The sequence below is a fragment of the Macaca nemestrina genome, chromosome 1 (assembly GCF_043159975.1).
Source record: "Macaca nemestrina isolate mMacNem1 chromosome 1, mMacNem.hap1, whole genome shotgun sequence".
Lineage (NCBI taxonomy): Eukaryota > Metazoa > Chordata > Mammalia > Primates > Cercopithecidae > Macaca > Macaca nemestrina.
In genome coordinates this window covers 174,224,981-174,242,215 of record NC_092125.1, presented here as the reverse complement: position 1 = coordinate 174,242,215, position 17,235 = coordinate 174,224,981, and the positions used below count along the sequence as shown (strand labels likewise).

General features: G+C 41.6%; 1 protein-coding gene across 17 annotated transcripts in view; it reads left to right on the top strand.

The window, feature by feature from the left end:
- LOC105495149 (FGGY carbohydrate kinase domain containing) overlaps positions 1–17,235 on the top strand; it is a 440,526-nt gene that overhangs the window by 109,018 nt on the left and 314,273 nt on the right. Inside the window, exon 1 of one of the 17 annotated variants that reach the window (XM_011764409.3) lies at positions 14,329–14,480. The exons of the other annotated variants lie outside the window; for them this stretch is intronic. The gene's annotated coding sequence lies outside the window, so the exon portion shown is untranslated. Of the gene's footprint in view, positions 1–14,328; positions 14,481–17,235 lie in introns of those variants that run through there. 17 annotated transcript variants of the gene reach the window in all.

Genomic DNA, 17,235 nt, shown 5'->3' with positions numbered 1-17,235 from the left:
AGCAAAGTGCTTGTAGGGATTTAAGTCTATTTATTGATGAGTTGGATGGATGAATGGATGAGTACATGGGAGAAAGAAGAAAAATGCTACATGAATTAAAATAAATAAATGAAAGAGCCAGTGAATAAGTGACAATGACCTGACCTTAAGACATTGTCCCATTTGTGGGTGAGACAGGAGTATAACCATTCACAGAGTACTGTGATGAATGCTTAGAGATTCTCAGTGCATAAATAACAGTGGCAGTCAGCAAGTTCTGCTCATAAATGCATATTGTTTCAGCTACTTCATGCTTATTTATTTAGTTTTTAAGAAATTCATTTAGGTACCGAACATAAAAAAACCCAGACTTGCAGCTTTCCAGATTTGGGGCCAGACACATGCCTGTAATCTCAGCACTTTGAGGGGCCGAGGTGTGTGGATTGCTTGAGGCTAGGAGTTTGAGAGCAGTCTGGGCAACATGGTGAAACCCCGTCTCTACTAAAAATATAAAAATTAGCTGGGTGTGGTGGCACATGCCTGTAGTCCCATCTCTTTGGGAGGCTGAGGCATGAGAATTGCTTGAACCTGGGATGTGGAAGTTGTAGCTAGCTGAGATTGCACCACTGTGCTCCAGCCTAGGCAACAGAGTGAGACTTCACTTCATCTCAAAACAAACTCAAAAAACAGATTTGGCAGCGCTGAACCCTTCTCCTGCATGGAGCTGGGTAGAAAAATCTACTGGAAAGTAGAAAATTATTAGAATAACTGTATTAAAATATGTTGAATTCTTCTTGTCATGACTGTTTTGACATTTGTTTGTACTAGTTAAGGGAAAATGAAACTTCAGGTTGACAGCCTTTACCTTCCCTGTGCCGTAATTAATTTGCTCTATTCTGTTTGTGCAGGAAATCCAGCTTTTGAAGGCCCAGAAAGAGGACTGGGGGTGCAAGTGGCAAGGAAAGGTTGATTCGTGGTGACCTGGCATACTGTATTCCATCTTTAAGTCCTCACCACAAATAGTGCTTTATCCAGGTTCTTGTTACCTGGAAATGTGTGTTCATTCAGGGTATCTAGATCAGGCAGGACTTCGAGGAAGGGGATGGATAGTGCACTTAATCTTCATCCTCACATAAGGATAGCCGCTCTTTATCTTCTCCTTCTGGAAGCTGCATTAAAAGGTGAGAGAGGACCCTCTGGAGTTCATCCAGAACCCTCTGGGACACCTGTGTCCCTTCTGTTTGTCAGTGTATCGGCCATGGATCCTGCATGAAACAGGTGGCGCATTTAAATGGGGTAATCCGAGAAGAGTGGACAAGTGCAGGGAAACCACATGGGTAGTGCAAGATGCTTGGCTATCTAAAGTGGGGCTGGTACTCTCTCTGGGCCTAAGGAACAAGGGGAGGGGCTATGAGCAGGCCCTGGAGAGATTGTTTTGTGGAGGTGCTTACCTTTGTGACCTTTGGTGGAGAGCTGCAGCCATCCCACACTTTTCTCCTAGTCCACTGATACCCCTCTGTGTCCTTCATTAGCTGAACCTGGCTGAAGGCCAGAGGCAGGAGGGCCCTCTGGTGTGCTCCACACCCATCAGCATCCTGGCTCAGAAGGCAGGGTGGAGAAGGTTAGAGATTGAATTTGAAGAGCACATGGAAGAGGTCTGGGACATCTGGGCATTCTTTCTGTGTGGTTGGTTCTTGTGGTCAGATATTTGTGGAGGAGTGAGGTGGTGGTGGTAGTGGCTGTGCTTTGGAGTCAGTGAGTCTGGGACAGGATCACATCTGCCCCACTCACTAACTGAGTAACCCCCAGCTCTAAGGTCAGCAGGCACCTATTTCTTTGCCGTCTGGTGGGGACAAGGGCAATGCCTATCTCAAAAAGCTTTGGGAAGATCAAAAATGAAAATACTTAAGTGCTTTTTTGCAGATTTGGAAAAGGCTGAAAGAAGCTTTATTAAAATGTGAGCAATATACCTCAATAAAGTTGTTTGCCTATATAAAACGGATATAAGTGTGTTGTGATTTCACAACAAATGTTGATTTTTTTTCTTCATTTTATTTTTATGTATTCCAGATTTTCTGTCATCAGAAAAACAGACATCCATAAGTGCTGTTTAGAAATATGTTAGTACTGCCTTCAAATTATTACTGTTGGCTAATATTGTCTTCTCTGGGTTAGTTTGGTATGTGAATTCGCAGCTGCAGCATAGCTGACTGTGGACAGACTAGAGTGAACATGTATGTCATTTCTTACGATGTGCCCATGGGTTCAGGTCTAGTGTCCCATCGCCAGGAAGCCTTTGGTCCTTCAGATGCTTCTCCTCTGAGCTCCTGCAGCTCCTGGGCTGCCCCTAGCAGTTATCACACTGTTTTGCAGTCACCTCCTCCACTAGACTGTGGTCTCCTCTAGGTCCAGGACTGCATTTTATTCATCTCCAGGTCACCAGCTTTGTTTTGTCTCTAGCATTGTCTTGTAAATGCTGCCTTTATTCATGTTGCCCAGCTCTTACTACATGGCTACAGGGAGTTCTCAAGCTCACACACCGTAGGTTCTATAACAGAGAGCAACTGACTGTGTTTTCCCCTTTCTCCTTTCAAAGCCCTAGGAAAGAATTCTAATTAGTTTCATTTGGGTCAAGTCTACCTACATCCCTTATTGAACCAACTATACCCATGGGGAGGTATATTACAGTGATCTCAGCTTTGATCAAGTGCTCATTCCCAGGGGAATCTGTTGTGTGGCCAGTAGGGTAGGGTCTGTACAACCATGACAGGTCTTATTTAAATCAATTAGTTACAGTGGAGAAGAGAATGAATCAGGAATGCTTTCAGCTGCAGTGACAATGCAAAAAAGCTTTTATTTAAATCAGTTGCAGTGTGCAAGGGAGCAAAAATTGGTTCTTGGGGGATGAAAAAATCTTAACTATTGCAATCATTTGTGGCCTTCTAAAGCCCATCCTTATGTAACAGCATAAATAGATACACAATCTGTCTGTGGTATTGAAATTTCACAGTGGCAGGGAAAAGGAAAAGACTGTCTGGAAAGGGTCTTTAGTGGGGGTGATAGTGAAAAAAAGTTTGAGAGTGATTTATAATGACAATAATCATACCTAACTTATTTAACAGTTATGCACCAGGAACTGTTATGAATGCCTTACATATACTATATTAAATTATTTCACCATATATCCATTTTACAGTGGCTAAAACACAAATAGTCTTGATTTCCCACTCTCACACCCCTAAATTACAAGTACAAAGATGATTTGCCCATGTCACATTCAGCATATCTTTAATTCGCTGGACTTTTCCCTCATGCTAGCTGCGTCATGGTTGTAGGATAATTTCTGCATCTCTAGACATTACATTCTCCTTTGATGCTGGAAGAATTGGTGAGAAGAGCATGTTGGGATTTTTTGTTTTGTTTTTTAAATGAGACAAGCAAAACGGTTCCCAGGAACCTTCTCTTCCATCTAGGTCTTATTGGCTGGAATTAAGTCCCATGGCCGCTCTTAGCAACAAGAAGCAGGGAAAGTAGAAAATGAGATGATCATAGTTGGCTTAAACCTGCCTATTCTAATATGATAGTTACCAACTATATGGCTATTTAAAGTTTTTTAGAGAGATATAATTCATATACCCTAAAATTCACTATTTTATGTATACAGTATAGTATTTCTAGTATATTCACAGGATTATGCAACCATACCCCAGTATCTGATTCTAAAACATTTTCTTCACCCTCGAAAGAAATCTCATATCCATTGCAGTAGCTGCTCATACCCCTCTACACCTAGCCATTGGCAACCACTAGCTTACTTTCTTTCTCTATGGATTTTCCTGGACCTTTTTTTGGCTTCTTTCACTTGGCAAAATTTTTTCAGGGTTCATCTGTGTTGTAGTATGTACCAGTAATTTTTTATCAGTTCCTGTTTTAACTGATAATACTCTCTTGCATGGATGTATCCTATTTTGTTTATCCATTCATCTGTTGATGGACATTTAGGTTGTTTCCCTTTTTAGTTACTGTGACTAATGGCGCTGTGAACACTGATTGATGTACCAGTTTTTATACCAACATAGTTTTGATTTTTCTTTGAATTCTCTTGAGCCTATTAGAAGGAGTGGAATTGTTGTGTTTTATGGTAACGCTGTGTTTAACCCTTTGAGGAAATGTCAAACTGTTTTCCAAAGTGGCTGCGCGTTTTGTACATCCTGGTAGGAACGCGTAAGGATTCCAGTTTCTCCACATCCTTGCCAGCGCTTGTTATTTTTGTTTGTTTGTTTTTGTTATGGCCATCTTAGTAGGGGTGAAGTGGTATCTCATTGTGGTTTTGGTTTGCTTTTATATAATGACTACTAATGTTGAGAATATTTAATGTGTCCGTTTTCCATTTGAGTATATTCTTTGCAGAAATATCTGTTCAGATCATTTGCCCATTGTAAAATTGTATTGTCTTTTATTATGGAATTATAATAGGTACTTAAGTTTAAATTAATTAACATTAAGTAAAATAGAAGTTCCTCAGTCATACTGGCCACATTTCAAGTGCTCAGTTGGCTGTGTGTGGATAGTGGCTACGTTATTGGACAGTTTCAGATAAAGATAATTTCCATGATTGCAGAAACTTCTGTTGGACAGCACTGGTGAACCACCATGATTGATCACTTATAACTGGGCATATGACTTCTCTAAATAAAATTGAGGTTTTGTTAAGCTAAGGAAGGATCTATACTCCAGAAAGACTAAGGTGTCCTGGTCCCAGAAAAGGAGGATATGCAGACTCAGTGTATATCTCCTAAAGATGCATCAGACTTTACCAAGGGAAGATCTGGGGCAGGCGGTGAGTGGGAGGGCAAAATTCGAGATCAGGGTTTGGCAGGTGTTTTTTGTAAAGGGTCAGATAATAAATATTTTGGCTTTGCTAACTATATGATATCTGTTTCAACTATTGAACTGTAACCAAAAAGTGTCTGAGACAGATCTCAATCGATTTAGAGAGGTTTATTTTGTCAAGGTTGTGGAAGCACCCGAGAAAATAAACACAAGTTACATTAGGATCCATGACTGGTGTTTTGTCCAAAGACGGTTGTGACGACTTCAGGATTTAAAAGGGAAAGAGTGAGCAGGAAGGGAAGGAGGAAAGAAAAAAAAGAAAAAAAGTGTGAGGGGCATAGGCGACGAGGCAAGTGGTTACATTCTTGTGAGGCTTTGATTAGTGCTCACTGAATCCACAGTTTACATGTGAAAAGAGGAGTGGGGGAAAGTCCACTTTACTGAGCAATTATGCTCAGTAAATCTACATTTTACATAAGATAAGGGAAGCATGTGAAGTTACAGCAACCCATTTGAGAACAAAAGGATGGCAAAAAAGCAGAAAAAATAGCTTTTTTTTGTTTTGTTATGTTTCTTTTTTGGCATGACTCAGTTCCCAAGCTTAACTTTTCTCTTTAACATAGTGAGTTTGGGGTCCAAAGATTTTATTTTCCTTTCACACAACTTTGTCCTTGTAGTGAAAAACGAGCCCAAGACTGGCCATAAATGAATGGACATGGCTGTGTTCTAATGGAACTTTATTTACAAAAAGTGGCCGCAGGCACATTTGGGCTACAGGCCAGAGTTTCTTAGGGACAATACGTAGAAAAGTATGGAAGCCGAAAGGGGCCTGGCATACTGAAATACAGGGAATGGTAAGATGTTTGGTATGGCTGGAAATTGGCTGTAGGGGCTATGGCTGTAGAGAAGGCTAGGAAGAGAGACTGGAACCAGATTATAAAGAGTCTGCGATGCATATCAAAGTTGTTTTGTTCTGGTTGGTGGTGGTTGTGGTGCTAGTGGCAGTGGTGGTTTTTCAGAATCCTCTAAATGGCAAGAAGCCATCAAATATTTTTACATAGGACATTATATGGTTATGGCTTTTTAGACAACCCTCTGGCGGCATTGTGAAAAGAATATTGGAGGAAATGAGGCTAGAGGTAAAAAAGACCAGTTAAACTATTGAGGAGCCTGAACAAAAGCAGTTTTATAACGAAATTCTGTTAATAAATTTACCTGTCTCCTAATCATGACGGATAATAGGCTGTTTACAGTATACCAATGACTGTGATACAAGTTATGGCTTTGTATTTTGTATTCAAATAAAGATCTGGTAATTATCTTGCTAATTGCTTCAGTAGAGATGTAGACCACCACGCTGATAATTCTTATCCTGACTAACCTACTCACTAGGAGCTGGGTAAAAAGCAGTATTGATTTAAATGAGTTATGAAGAGTGGGACTTGGATATGCTCTTTTTATATCCCTGGGGAATCACCCTGGAAACCTAGAGAACTGGCACCAAGTATTCATCTGAGAACATCTGTGACTCTCAGAAAGTTATGAGATTGGAGTTGTACGGGGACTCGCTGTGGCCTTGGAAGAGTTGACTTCTAAATGGGGTAGTAAACTTATTCTCCGTGGCTCAGTTCTAAAAGGCCCTAAGAGGAGAAAAGGATTCTTGATGACCTACTAATTGATGGTTTTAGATCCAGAGTTAAGCATAATATGGAGGTTTGCCTGAGAGTGTCTGCTGTCAGTGAAGATGAATTATCCATGTGGGCTTAGAAAATCACACATGCAAATTTTGTGTCAATGGATTTTTTTCAACATGGTAATCCTAGCCTTTGAGTACACAGCGTATTTTCAAAGCCAATTTTGCAAATAAGAACTCTACGGTAAATGCTACTAAGCTGTTGATAAGTTGGCTTTTCCATTTGTAAGCCTATTAGTTCAGAATCTTCTGAAGTTTAATTCAAAATGAGATAATGTGTAGTGATTTGACAGTTTTCATTCTGTGACCATGTTCTTCAAGAAAGCATCTTGGCCTGTTCACTAGTTGAATCCTCACCAGTTCCTGAAATTATGAAATGTAAATTTGTTATAAGCAGCAGCTTTGGGGCCTTCACAAGGCAGAATTGTACCTTACCCCTAAGTGGAAATAAATGAACATCTCGTGTGTGTAGCTTCTCTCTCTGCACATTCTGACTCCAAATGCTGTGGAGCACCAGACAATGTCTCCTGAATCTGATTTTGGGTGGCTGGATCTATGTCCAGAGGGAAGTAGGAATATTTCCAATGGCGGGACAGACAGAGGTGATAACATTAGAAGAAACTGACCCTTTGACAAGGCCCACGTTAGTGAAGTCATGATTTCCAGGGAGGTGGGTCTGTACTTCCCAGGTATTGTGAAAGCAGGGCTCTATTACCTTGCCTGCTGGTACCCAAAAGGCAGAGGCTGTATTTGTCCTTGGATCTCAGTCTTTGACATTGTTTTGGGGAGGTGTGATGAGAGGCATGAGGGAACCTCATCCATTTTGTGAGTCCAGTGTACTTAAAGAGTAGAGACTGACTCCAGGGCATTTGGAGTTCACAGAATTTGTCAAATTATTTTTCAAGCTTGTAGGGTTCAAGACTTCCCCAAATGTATTTTTCCAAGTGCTTGTACCCTGGTGTCAATTAAGGGAAATGTATTCCATATGTTTCTAATTCTTCTACCCTGAAATGATCAAAATATTATATTTCTGAAATCTCTGAAGTCTAGAAAGATCCTTTTGAATTTTTTTTTCTCTTTGATGACACTAACAGAAATGGGTGATCCCAGTAATCACAAAGAGGCTCAAATTCATCCCCAAATGCCCAGCCACCAAGCAGCTTTGTACATAAGTATTTTTTGGGGGTATTTTTGCCCATTGCTGTTTTAGGACATGTTTCTGATAATGCTTTACACTTACCAGAAAAACTGTTTTTGAAAAATCCAGTGTTGTCTTACAATCATTAATTAAAAAAAAAGAAAAAGTTTCCCAAGTCTTTTCTTAGAGCGAGGAGATCTCTTTCTGAGGAAGAATACACTCTGGCAGAAAAAGCCACTTAGGTGGACGGGTTTATTTGATTAACAAAAGTTACAAAGGGGAAAAGAAGAGTGTTAGAGAGGATACCTGTAACAAAAAGAGACAGGAGACACATGGAGCGCTCGTGGTGTGTCACTCTTATTTGAACCCCTCATTCAAAAAACAACTGTTAAGAAAAGTAAAACATAGGCATATCAATACAGAATGGCTGTATGATGATATTAAGGAATTATTCCTTTTTAATTATGATATTATCTCCTTTTATAGATACATGCTGAAATATTTACAGAAAAATTAACAAAAAGCCTGGAATTTGTTTAAAAAGAATCAGGGTGTGGTATAGTTAAAACTCTTCCCTCCCTCCCTCTGTCCCTTTTTCCTTCCCTCACTTTTCCTTCTTTCTTTCCCTCCCCTCCTCCTTCCCCTCCTTTCTCCCCAGCCTGTCTTCCCTTCTCTTCTCTTTTTCTGGCCTTCATTTGGGCTGACAAGAAGAGGATGCATGTTTTATATCAGGTTGGCAGGTATACTTGAGATATATTGTCTTGGCAATACAACGGCCTGGCACTTCCTAGGGACCCAGATGGGTATTTTAGATGTTTAGGGCATGCCTTGACCTCTGAGTAGCCTTCCTGGACTGAGGTCACACTTGACTAGACTACCACCCCACAGGCAGCCACTGCGGTCTGTTTTTTAAAAACGTTGCCACGATGAGAATCTGAAGGATTTGGGTTGAAGTTAAGGACTCTTCCTTTTATTATTAGTCTGGATTTTTAAAGGAGATACTGGGATCCCACCCTTACTTTGTTACTATGATTTGGAGTCAGCTCTTGGCTTTGAGAGTGTGTGTGATATTGGTCTGATTTAATCATTGCCTGTGTAGAAAAAGAGATTGGATCACTGGATCCCAAACTAGCCTCAGAAAGTAAGTCATTGATGGCAAGAATCACCTGGAGAGATTTTAAGTTTAATTCTTAAAAAATGTAGTGACGATACTTGGATAACCCTCTGGGAATTCTGATTCAGTGGTTCTGGGTAGAAATAGAATCTAAATATCTGTATTTGTATCAGGTTTCTACATGATTCTTATGTGCCAATAGTTTGGTGATTTACCAGGTTCAATGACTTTTAATAGATTCAGTTTGCTCAGGAGCAGATTGAGTTTGTATTTCCATAGAGTCCTACCTTGTAAAAAATGGATGTGGCAAGTTTTTTTGTTGGTGTTATTGTTTTTAATTGTTATTTAAGATGACTTGCTGGGCTGGGCGCGGTGATTCACGCCAGTAGTCCCATCTTCTTTGGGAGACCGAATCGGGTGGATTGCTTGAGCCCAGGAGTTTGAGACCATCCTGGGCAACATGGAGAAACCGATCTCTACTAAAAAACTGGAAAATTAGCCAGGTGAGGTGGCCTGTGCCTTTAGTCCCAGCTACTGAGGAGGCTGAGGTAGGAGGACTGCTTGAGCCCAGGAGGTTGAGGCTGCAGTGAGCTGTGATCATGGGCTGCACTCCGATTTGGGTGACAGTGAGACCCTGTCTCAAAAAACAAACAAACAAACAAACAAACCAACAAAAAAAGATTACTTACTTATGAATAAGACTTTCCATATAGCAGTTATTATGTAAGCAGTAGGTAAATGTTAATAAATGGCAAATACTAAAAGGAAAGACAGGAAAAGGAAAGGCAACTGGTATTTATTGAATGCCTACTATTATAGTAAACTTGACTCATAATTTATATGTTCTTCTTTAATTTTAGCCTTGGCATGCAATGATTATTATCCAATTTTGTATTCAATAAAATTAAAGCCCAGAGAAGTTTAGTGTTTTTCCTAAAGTCACATAGTAAACACGTGGCAGCAGGGGTGTTTGGATACTATTGTGCCAGGCAGACTTTCCGAACTATTTCTCAGTTCTTTCTTGGCTCCGGAGGTTTGTGTAGCAGGAGGGGAAATCTGTTTAGAGATCAGGAAACTGCACTGATTGGGCAGGCTGCCAGAGCTTCCTTTACTGGATTGTACCGGCAAGTTTGTTTTTCTCTGTCCAATACTGGGTAAAGGTTCCACCAAAAGCCTTTGTCTCTGCTCAGAACACCTGGTATGATCTTTGGGAAACTATTTGGCAAAGGAGTGTGGCAGCTGAAGCACAGAAGCCTCTCCTAGGTGGTTTGCCCATATCTGATTTTTTTTCCTTTGGCACCTTGTAACAGACCTGAGAATGTTGAAATTTTGTGCCAATGGGGACACCATTCAGTATGTCAGATTTCTCTGATACTGTGAAGATCAAAATGTTGGATGCAGAGGAAAAGTCCCAGCAGTAGATTCCAGGCCCTCACTGCCACTCACCTGGTAAATTACAACAGCCTCCATACTGGTCTTCCCACATGCAGCCTGTCCTGTGCTTTCCAGCCCACTTTTCTCAGGGGGATCCTCTTTCAAATACAGGTCTGATTATGATCCTCCAATATTAAACCCCTTCAGTGATTCCGCAGTTCTTTAGGAAAAAAAGCTGAGTCCCTAAGCATAGCACTGAATACTCTTCCTGGTCTGTCCCTGTTTCTCTATATGCATCTCCCACTCCACCCAGCTTCAGGCAGGTCACACAACCATGACTCACCAAAGATGCCTTGGAAGCCAGGTACTTTCATCTCTCTCTGTTTCTCCAGCTGGAGTTTCCTTCCTTCTTTGACCTGCCTGGCAAACTCCTATGCATTCTTTAAATCCTACCCCTGGTCAGGCGCGGTGGCTCACGCCTGTAATGCCAGCACTTTGGGAGGCTGAGGCGGGCGGATCATGAGGTCAGGAGATCGAGACCATCCTGGCTAACATGGTGAAACCCCGTCTCTACTAAAAATACAAAAACTTATCCTGGCATGGTGGTGGGTGCCTGTAGTCCCAGCGACTTGGGAGACTGAGGCAGGAGAATGGTGTGAACCTGGGAGGTGGAGCTTGCAGTGAGCTGAGATCGCGCCACTGCGCTCCAGCCTGGGCAACAGTGCGAGACTCCATCTCAAAAAAAAAAAAAGATAAATAAATAAATAAATAAATAAATAAATAAATAAATCCTACACCTTCATGAAGCCTTTCAGCAGTTTTTTCCTTTGCACAACTCTACCACCTTGTCTCACATATTCACAGACATCTGCCTGCCTCCCTCTCTAGGCTATGGTGCCCTCCAAGGGGAGGCAACATGTTGTTTTTAAATCATTCACAGTACTTACTACATAGGACACTCACAGTCAGTGTGCAGTAACTGAAGGACTTAAATGAATAGGCAAATAAAGATGATTACCATGATAGGCCAAGATCTGAAAAGATGCTAATAATCAATGTATGAAGATACGTGAGGAAGTTGTGTGTCTTCAGTACCATTCTAAATGCCATAGCAAATACAGGTGCCGCCAGAGTGCTTGCACATGGCAGCTTCACAGCCCATTTGAGAAGTAGAATTAATACATATAAAGAATAAGACCAGGCACGGTGGCTCACACCTGTAATCCCAGCACTTTGGGAGGCCGAGGCAGGTGAATCACGAGGTCAAGAGGTTGAAACTGTCCTGCTCAACATGGTGAAACCCCGTCTCTACTAAAAATACAAAAATTATCTGGACGTGGTGGCACATACCTGTAATCCCAGCTACTCGGGAAGCCAAGGCAGGAAAATCTCTTGAACCTGGGAGGCAGAGGTTGCAGTGAGCTGAGATTGGGCCATTGCACTCTAGTGTGGCGACAGCGCGAGACTCCATCTCTTTAAAAAAAAAAAAAAAAAAAAAAGAAAACCAAGAAAATATGCAATTGAGTTCCAGCTTGTTTCGTGCTGGTAATGCTTTATTTTTTCATGTGTTGATTATTGGTCTCCCCCTTGCACTGTGAGCTCCCTGAGGACAGGGACTTTGTCTTGACGATTATGTTTTCACACCTGGCATACAGTAAGTGTTCAAGATATGTTTGTTCAACGAATAAATGGATGGTAGGCACCATTCAGTGCTGTTTAGAGTCAAATGAAGGCATGATTTGTGTGGGTTGAAGTGGTCAAGGAGGGCTTCACACATAAGCCAGTTGTGAAGGACGTAGGCATTGAAGAAGCAGTAAAAGTGGTTGTGAGCTTTACTCTTCAGAGAGTCACAATTTCAGAAAGGCTCTTGCTGTATTGGAAAGAACATGGGTTTCAGACCAAAGACATCTAGAATCAAATTTGGACTCTTTCCCTTATCCGCTATGTGATCTTGAGATCTCTGAGTTTCAGTTTCCTTGACCATAAAATGAGATCAATATTACTTCCCTTAGAATACGCTTGTGAGCAATAAAAGCGATATCATATATAAAGCATGTAGCATACATTAGGCTCTCAATAAATGGTAAGTAAAAGCTGATATATAGGTATAGTGTGTCTGAAATACCTGGGAAACATGGATTATTTGGATGACATAGCAAAATTTGATTGAATTTGTGTGATTATTACATTGGCACAGAACAATTAGAATCTGATTCCAGTATTTTTGTGGCCTTTTAAATGTGTTTTGGGCATATCTATCACATTCCTGTACTTTTTTAACCTTGGAAAATTGGAAGTGGATATTTGCCCCCAAATTGTCTGATATATAGATCTTGCCTTTACCATTATACTTGTGAAGGGAAGGCTTTTCTGGCAGGGGGAGCATAATGAGTAGGGGAGGGAAAGGGAAATGAGCTTTCTGTTTTGGTAGAAAAATTAGAGCTACTCTTTCAGTGACAAACCACATTGCCTGGCTTTCCTTCTGCAGGCACTGCCTTATGCCTGTGTTCCTGTAGATATTGGAATTAGAGCTCTCATTCATGGTCATGATTCTTGCCTCTGTCTAATTCTTCTACTTCGTTACGCACCATCTCTCCTTTTCCCACTGTTTTCCAGCCACCTCTGCCTCTTTTGGTTTCCTTGAACATGTCATGTTCTTTTCTGACTTAGGTTCTTTGAATTTAATATTCCCTTTGACTGACATTCTTTTCCTCTGGCTCTTTTCATTTTTCAGAAAATCAGCTGATTCCTTATCCTGTGGTGGTACTGGAGCCAAATAATGGAATTGGTTTTTCAGTGTTTATTCCACATAATTCCAAGGAATGTGATTTTTAAGAGTGTTTACAGTTCATAATTTTTAAAATTTTCGAAATTGAATAAGTTTCAAATATGAAAATTTAGGAACGTGATACCAAACTTTTCTCTGGGCACCACTGGAGTTCTGCATTTTAAATCAATTCCCTCTGTCTTGGATTACCCTTAGAGCTCGTATCTCCTGCATGGAGGAGGGTGAAGGGCGTTTATCACGTCTACCTCCCACCCCATTCTACCTGAGCTTCCAGCACCACCACCTCTGGGCAGTTCTGCTTTTAGTCAGCAGCTCCCAGTTCCCATAATTTTGACTTCTCTCCTTTCTAGTCCAGAAGAAATGGCTCTTCTGGGGTTGAATTCCTCCCTTTCCCCAGCAGAAATGTGTTGGGGCAGAGGAATTGCGGAGCTCCATGGCATAGAGCGTCCTGGAAGCCTTGTCATTAGAGTATCCAGGGTGGGAAAGGGAGTCAGGGGAGGGGAAGGAGGAAGGAATTGAGTTGGGAAGAGTCAGGGAGGATAAGTGAAGTTGCCGACTGATGTCTGGAATAACAATATTTCACCCTCAAAAATACCAGTAATTCAGGACTGAAAAATAAATTTCACAATATGTTTTAATTTCAAAAAGTGATAGTGTGTTTGTCATTCTTATCCAGCCTGGTCTCACCTCAGAAGTTCCCCCATTGGAGAGGCCATCCCTGAATTTCTAACTCACAGGCCTCTCCTACTTTAATATGTTTATGTCCTCTTGGCACTTGTTTACTTTTTTACTTGTTTACTTTTGCTTTTGTTTACTTGTTTACTTTTGCTCCAAAAGTCAGGGACCTGCCTGCTTGCTCCCCAGTGCCTAAAACTGTGTCTAGAACCTTAGTTGGTTGCAGTAAATATTTGTTGAATGGATGGATGAGATGGTTGTGGCAATCTAAGTTGCTTTGGATGAGATTAACATTGAAAAAAAAACAAAAAACAAAAAAAACAAACTATAGTTGCCTGCATTTCTGTCAGCCAGTCCAGGCAATGCTTATACAGCTTTGGTTATTATGATCATGATTATTATTTTGTTTTGGAACCTTTTTCAGAGGCCAAGCATGTTGGGGACTTGAGGGACATAAAAATCTTTCAACTGATTGTGCCACCTGCAAACAGGATAAGCCTGACTTTCTACCTCACCCACCTCTTCCTATCACAGTTATGAATCAACAAACACACAAAAAAGGTTTTCAATTCTCCCTTTGGAAAGAGGGCACATTTAATATTCTGAGTCAGGCAAGGAAAGACTCTAGCCACAAAGACAGCTGGGAACTCAGGTCCATAGCGGGCACCCAGGACGGAGGTGAAGAGAAGGCGCCTCCCTGTCTGTTGACAGCAGCTGGGGCCCTTGCTGCCTCCCTCCCCACAAAAATCCAGTTGGAACCAGTGCATGCTGGGAATCTGCCTGCCTGACAGAAACAGATGGCCTCGGGCGGCGACTGATCTCTTGGTGACACTAACTGCATAGCTACTGCTTTACTCATCACCGAACGAGACACGAGATGGCCGAGGTAAGAGTTGGTTACCTTGCCATCCCCTCCTCAGCTGAAATGACTCACATTGCTGTAGCTTAAATTTCAGTCCAGGCTCTCTGGACTGGGGGAACTTCTTTTTGCTCATACTCTTGAGAACCAGAGTTGGCCAGAACATCTATAGTCTCTGTCTTCAATCAAAACATTTGAGAGATGCTTTCCCCCCCCCCCCCTTCTTCTGTACCTGTCACAGAAGGGGGCTTGTCTGAATTAAGTGGCACATAATCTGCTGAGTGCAGCAACCCTTCTGTGCGGCCTCGAGGAAGAAGATGAGGCAATCAGAGTACCTTCCATCATTTCCTGGAAAATGTGTCGGTAGCTTGGAGAGGCAGAGTTGGAGATGGAAGTAACACTGCATGAGGAGTTAGGTGGTCTATGTTCAGGGGCCAGGGTTGTCACTTACTAGATAGGGGACCTTTAGCCAGTCACTTAACTCCAGTGACCTTCTGCTTCCTCATCTCTTATGTAGGATGGTGGGACTGGATTGAGGACAGCAGATAGATTAGCTCTCCGTCTTACTGATTGGAAGTTGCTGTCCAGATTACAGTATGGAGGATGGCTGGGAAGCCAATCTCAGCTAAGTGAGAAAGAGCAGTCAACTATTGATGTTTGCCAAGTGCATGACAGTGGCACATCTGCCTGCTATCATGAGACTTGATGGTCATTTCTGCCTCTGTGATTTTATGATTCCAGGTGTCCTGCAAGTGATTCTAGAGGGATCATGAAACATTTTCTAGTCTTAATAATTACTCAGGGATCGATTAACAGTAGTGAGGAACATACAACCAGACTTTTGTTGAGAGTTTACCATGTTTATATTATATCACTTAACCCCCATCCTTATGGATAGGGAAACTCAGGCTCATAGTGATTAAATGACGTGCCCAAGGTGACTCAGCTAATAGGAGCTGGAATTCATACCGGGGTCTGTCTGCCTCCAGAACCCAAGCACTGAACTGTCACCCTATGCTACTACCCAGTTGGAAAATATCTCAGTACAATAATTAGATGCCAGTGTGTATGGCTTTGCCTGTAAGTACACAGAAATCAGAAAGGTGATTGAGAGATTCATTAACACCTACTTGCCCAGTTCTTTTGAGCATATCTTATTTGAGAAAGGTGCACATGACCTTGGGGTGGTTTGTCTAACTCTCTAAGTCTCGGTTATCTTATTTGAGAAATGGGGTCATAGCTTTTAAAAGTTTAAATGAAATAATCCAAATAACGCATCCTATAGTGCCCGAGATGTCAGTAGCACTCAGTACACATTCATATTATGTTGCCCCAAGGTCATGTGGCTGGGAATTGAGCTGAGGACTGCCCACCTCCGAAGTCTATGATGGCACCTTTTGGTTTTGGTACAAGTGAGTGCCGAGTGGACTACATGGCAGCATCAGAGGTGCTTTTGAATGCGAAAGGTGGCATGAGGATCCCTCTCACTTATGTCTGTTCTGTTGTCCAGAACTTGGTGAAAATCCTGGCCCTTTCCCACTAGAGTGAAAAAGGAGGAAACCTTACCATTCTTTCTGTGCACCTTTCTCTGGCTGGGACTTTCTCTGGTCTAGGCTTGCTCAGCAAATATGACAAGTAGCAGGCCACTCATTGTGACCACGCCCATGTGGCAGATAGCTTTCTTCACTTTCATGCAAACTGAAGTACAAGACAATCATATGTATGGCTGCACTGAATGTAAAAGATTAAAGAGAAGTGATATGCCAATAGATGACTGGGAGCTGATGTTCAGCAAAGTAAATCTCTTGGTGGCCCTAGTAAAGTTAATTTCAATCATTCTGTTTTTTTTTTTTCCTATCTTAGAAACGTAGAGGTTAAAAAATAATAAATATACATGAGGAGATTTAAAGTGCATGTGGAAACAGATCTTCAGAGGACAAGTGGGATATTTCTTTATAGAAAGAGTTTTCCCTCTTGATTTTTTTCCTTGGGTAAGTTTCTTTCAAATCAACTCAATTCATTTGGTGCTATTGCTTTTCTTTTGTGAAAACTATTCTGGGGATTTGATCAAAACCGACATGAAAATATAACCCTCAAATGGCAAATATCAGGGAATCTGGAAGTTGCATTTTCTAGGCTGAAGTAATTTACTGGCTAAGTTTGCTGTCTCCCCACTCCCCCAACACACATACAACTCTTCAGTCTCATTCCCCTCCAGGCTCCTTGTCTCTCAGTTTATTTCCAGCATACATGCATATGCATCCTTGCATACACAGGTGTACACATATGCATGTATACGCACAGACACACGACTCACACGTGACACACATATTTTACTCTGTGCTAATAAATAGGCCAGTATTGGCTAGGCTGGGCCTCAGGACTGTCTGGTTTAAATCTAAGCTGCCTGGGAGATCTGGAGTAATAAGTGAGTGACAACAGGTGCAGATTTCGTTACACCCTTCTGAACTCAGCCCATAGTTCTTTCTTTGATTCTTTTCACCCAACACCCTTGCTTCAATTGTGTCCAATAAATTTTATAGCTACATGATCCTGTTTCAGAGCTGAAGGGAGATTTTTCCCTCCACTTGGCTAAATGGTGCCTAAGTCAAAACACCACTTCCTGCCCCCTCCTCACACTTTAAGAAGTAATAAGGAATAAACCCCAGGCCATAAGCTGTTGCTGGGTCCTGTATCTTCAGTTTTGCATGTGAAGAGCTAATTTTCTGGTCCCATTTTAGAAAAGCCAAGAATTAACTTGCAGAGAATTAGCCATAATTGG